The sequence below is a fragment of the Belonocnema kinseyi genome, chromosome 6, assembly GCF_010883055.1.
Source record: "Belonocnema kinseyi isolate 2016_QV_RU_SX_M_011 chromosome 6, B_treatae_v1, whole genome shotgun sequence".
NCBI classification, from domain to species: domain Eukaryota; kingdom Metazoa; phylum Arthropoda; class Insecta; order Hymenoptera; family Cynipidae; genus Belonocnema; species Belonocnema kinseyi.
The window spans coordinates 74,813,707-74,819,329 of NC_046662.1; positions in this window are offsets into that span (position 1 = coordinate 74,813,707).

Here is a 5,623-nt window from a genome sequence, read left to right on the forward strand (position 1 = left end):
TTATTTTTGGCGTGGTTTTTCCCTACTTTTAGTGTTTAGCCAATAAAAATGCTGACGTCACTCACTTTTAGTGTCTTTTTTTTTATAGCGTCTGGCTGGCGCAATAACGTGTTAACGATACTAAAAATAGCTCGATATCTCTTGCTTCTAACCTCAAAATCTACTTTGGACAAAGAACTTAACAATATTCTAAAAGAACTTAAATTGTTGCTCAAATAAGATACAATACTTAAATACTGGTTTAATTTAGACGTAATAACACTATGTTATTCGTAGGTGTTCAAGAAAACAGGTCAGGGTCGCCCTCTGAATTCTTAGAATATTGTTGATAATGTTCTTGGCGCTGATGAGCACCTTTGTTGATGGACGTAATGCAGGTTGCCGACAGTAATTGCATAAAAAAACTGGTTGAAATGTACACCTTATATAGATTCGTAAATAACACTTTGAGTTGAAGAATGTAAGTCGCGTTACAATTCACTTTTGTTTTCTTGGCAAAAAAAGGTACCGACGCCAACGAAAGCACTCAATTTACATAAACATGTGCTCTCTCTAGGTTTCGAGATGAACTCTCTCCACTTCTCAAGCACACTAACGCCATCCATACTCGATATCGATGATCGAATTTGGTCAGATGATATAAAAATCTGTCTTATATGCATAATTCAAATTTATAAATGACAAATATTTCAATCAAATCCTTAACATTACTCCTCCTGTTGAACTCTTCCGGTTCAACACTTGTCAAAGACATGAAGTAATAATAAGATATATCTTTAATGTTCAATCTTTCGCTTCTTCTTCCAAATGTTTGACAGGCAAAATCGAAAGCTTAGATATCGGTCGTTTATAAACTCCAGAAGCGGTGCGAACAACAACTACTCGTACAAGACCATCGGGGCCTTTCTTTGACTCAATTACCCGACCTAAAGCCCATTTCGTCGGAGGCAAATTTTCCTGTTTCAACAATACAATGTCCGTTACATAAATTTTCTTGTTGAATTCTCCATTTATTTCGCTGCTGTAAAGATAAAACATAATTCTCTGACCAAGATTTCCAGAATGACCGCCAATTAAAAAATGGCACGGGTTCAACACTCGCAAATCCTCAGGGTCAGTCTAGAGTTTAAACACATCTCAATTTGACAATTGAAAGTAGTCAATTCTTCAAAGGTATGAAAACGGTTTCCTAAAACTCGACGTAAATGATGCTTAACGCTTCGCACACCTGATTCCCAGATGTCTCCAAAATGCGCAGCTGCAGGCGGAATATATTTCCAGTGAATCCTGTCGTCAACTAAATACGATTGAACTTTAGAATTATTTAAAACTTGATCAAACGCCTCAGCAAGCTCGCGATCTGCACCTTTAAAATTTGTACCGTGATCACTATAAATGGTATGAGGTAATCCTCTTCTAGAAACCATTCTTTTCAGAGCTGCGATAAGGATTCAGATGTATAATCGCTTACTACCTCCAAATGGATGGCCCGAACGGCAAAACAAACAAATACTGCGATGTAGGGGAATTGAGTAGCATTGCCTCGACCTTTATTCACCTTAATTTTCAAAGGTCCAGCATAGTCTAGAGCTACATGCGTGAAAGGCCGTGAAGGCTGCGAAATTCGAGTAGCAGGAAGAGCTGCCATCAATTTCTCAGAAACGACCGCCTTTTGACGTGAACAAAAAAACACAATTGTAAATAGCAGACTTTACCATCTCTCATTTTTAAAATCCAATAACACTGTCAAACTTGAATCATGGTAAGATGAGTGACTCCATGTAAACATTTTATATGATAGTATCGAATTATTATGGGCACAATTGGGTGTTTTTTTAGTATAGCAGGATGACGTCGCTTAAACTCCAGCGGTACGTTGGCTAGTCTCTCCAACACGTAAAATCCTCTTGATATCAAGAAACGGATTCAAAGCTAACAGAGGGCTTGATTTTGATAACGATTTCTTATCTTCCAAAAGTGAGATTTCGGAGGCAAACAAACGCCTTTGAACTAAACGAGTGCTTATTGTTTCTGCAATCGAACAATATTCCGACAGCGAAGAGTCATCGTTTAAACTATGATTTCTTATTTGTGAAAATCGATGTGACAGGAACTTAATGACATAGGCCATAATTCTTAACAACTTCGACCAGGATGAAACTTTTAGAATTAAATTATCAAACCAAGTAGGTAATACTTCGGTGACGCAATGGGCCTTCACGCGAATTCCTCCACCGTTTCTTGATCTAACCGGGTCTGAAAATCAGGCCATAAATTCCTGGATTGACCCAACCACCAAGGACCCTTCCACTAAAGTTGATTGTTAATAAGATCCATAGGCTTTACACCGCGTGAAGCCAAATAGGCTGTATTTGATGCATCCAAAAATCCCTAAAGAGTCGAATCAATTATTTCCCTCCTTTGCCCAGTCCATCGGGCAATCGCACATTGTTCTAACTTAGGGAGCTCCTCACAGTAAAGCTGCCAAAATTCAGTCAAATCCCGAGGAAGGCTTTCATCCCAACTTAATGATTTCAACCACAATTTCTGCATACATATTTTAGCGATGATAACAACTGGGGACACCCATCCCAGTGGGTCATAAAGTCGTGCGATTACAGACAAAACAGACCGTTTAGTCACGACAAAAGTCTCAAAAGACTTAATCTGATACTGAAAAGTATCTTGCCCAGGCACCCACATAATTCCCAACACCTTCAAAGAATTCCAGGGATGTGGCATTATTTGAAGCATACGTTCTATTGAATGTGAAATATGATGCTATCATCATGCTGATCGCCGTGACGAAATCTTCACAGAACTGAATTTTAACTCTATCTAGAACCAGCCAATATCTTGAACTTATAAGTTCTTGAGATTCTGCACCATCTCCGCCTTCTGATATAATACATAATTGATAACACACACATGCAAATAGTCATGTATGCACGAAGATGGTTATTGTATTGCTTACCGATAACTATAATGCTGGGATCAGCAGGTGGATCAATTGCGTCTTCCACCAAAGTTGTCATCTGTATAAAAAAAAGGAATCAGTATTGAAAAATAATTTTATTATTCTCAATGGACCTCTGCAGCACGCTATATCATGCCCCGGAAGCTAGATCCTCAATGTTATTTAAAAAAAGAAGTTTTGCAAGGGGGCTTGAAGTATACATAATTTTTTGCAGGAAAAAAATTTCAAACAATGACCGTTGAAAAAAAGAACAAAAAATATTATTTCAAAAAACGTTGAAAAACTAAAGCTTGTCATGAGTTGTGCACGACAAGTGTTTGGTTTTCGAAATTTAATTATTCTTGCGTCTTCTATGTTTTTGTTTGTTTTGTATTTGACATTTTGAGCTTCGATTTGACTACCCTAAATTTTACATAATTATGGCAGAGGGAATAGTCTGAATTTTTTAAGCACCATTCACCACACCATTTCGTTTTTCGAAAATTGATTACTTTTAGTTCTGGTATGTTTTTTAAATTTGAAATTTTGGGTTTAGATATGACAACTGTTCATCTTCAGGGTGGCTGTTTTATTCGAAGAAAAATATTCCCGGGCATTTCCCGGTTCGCAAACGTTTTTCACAGACAATGAAATTCAAAAAATCAAACTATATTCTAAACATTTTTCCATATAAAGTAATAAACCACAAATTAAAGCATTCAAAGTGGAACCCTTGAATTACAAACTTTTTAAATTGAAGTTAAAAAGTTTTTCAATTCAAAAATTGTGTATGTTACATGAGTTGCAAATAACCCACAAAATTTAGAACTTTTAGCAATTATAAAGTTTGAAGATTCAGATTAAGTTCCAAATATATATCCACGTTAACATTTTCAATAGTCTAAACTAAAGAATCAAGCAATAAAATTTCGAAATTTTCAAAATTATATTATTTTAAGTAATTTTAAGCTAGACACTTTAAAAATGAAAAATAATTTTTTTAACTTAATAGTTCTTAAATTATTTCTCTTTTATATAGCCTAGGCATCCTTTAAATGTTTTAAAATTTTATTTCAAAACCTTCAGAAATCTAAAAATGGTTCTAAATTTTTCGAAATTCAAAATAATTTTTGAGTTTTTTTCGGAACTTTTAAATATATTTCAAAATGAATTGAATTTATAAATAACAATTGAACACTTATTTGTAAAAATATTAGAGTAATTTTAAGAGATATTTAGAAGTTTTAAAAAGATTCGAATTAAATTGAGAACTTGAAATAATTTCAAATACTTACAACCGAATTTAAAATAAAATGTAGATTTTTGCAGATTTGAAACAAAATTATTTTTAAGAATTGTGAAAGACTTCAAAGAATACAAAAATCTCTTAAGATTTTCAGGAAAATTGAAAATGATTTTTCACTTTTAAAAATTATGGAATATTTTAAGGAATTTTTTATGATTTGCAGCTTTTTTCTACAAATGATAAATATTCAATTGTTATTTGTGCGTCAAAATTTAGCAATTTCAGTTATAAATTAAACACTTTTTAAATAGAAAAATTAAAATCGTAACGCTACACGTTTAAAAGTTCTTCAAAAATCTAAAGATTCCAAGCTTTCTATGTCCAACAAATCTGTTTCAATTTGTGTTCTTTTAAATATTTGGTTTAAATTTACTCGTCTTAAATGAACAGTGAAATATTGCTAAGTATTAAATACTTATTCTGATTCTACATTAAGGAATTTCAAAATTAAATGGGATAAAAATTAAATAATTTAGACTCACAATATTTTTAATTAAATAAAAACCTTTAATTACGACTATATTATTATGGATTTTTTGAAAGTTGAAAACAGTAAAACGCACGTTTACATTTTGTAATGGCTAAACTAATGAATAAAAATAATATATTAATAAATTTATTAAATGGTCCTGCGGCCACCCTGTTTTTTGTTACAAAAATTTTCGATTTTAAACTGAATTTTAAAATTATTTAAATGATAATACATGCTTAAAAATTAAATAATATAAATCTAAAATGAAAAATTTTGTAAAGTAAAAGATTGTTCATTTAAAAATTCTAAACTAAATGATATAATAATTTATAAAAACCCAAATTTCACAAATTATTTACAAAAACGGTTAAAATTAAAGTTGGAGAAAATTTTTATTCTAAAAATTTTATAAAATTTCCAGTCAAAAAATAAATTCACTGTCATTTCTCGGTTTTCCAGGTTTCCCGATCCAGAGGCCATCTTATCTTACATAGTTTTCATAGAGGGAATAAAGACTAAATATTTTCTCGAACGCAATTCAGCATAACTTTTAGTAATATTGCATATCAACAATATCGTAGAATATTGCAAGGCAATGTTATTCGGAAACGGATTTTAGTATATTGTACACTATTGAGGATATGTATAGTACTTTTAAAATGATAAGGGTGGCACTCACAATTAAAGCCAAAACTTACAGGGTATGAAGTAATCCAAGTGGTTACTGGTTCTTCAAGTTGATTCTGAAGAATTGAAACTAATTCATTTCGCTGAAAATCCTCCGAACTATTTTGGGGGAATTCGCACTTTTCTTTGTGGAATCCGTGGAGAAGGATTTTAAATATTTTCTCCTGCATATTCTCGCTGGATTTTTCTGTCCTTTCCAGTA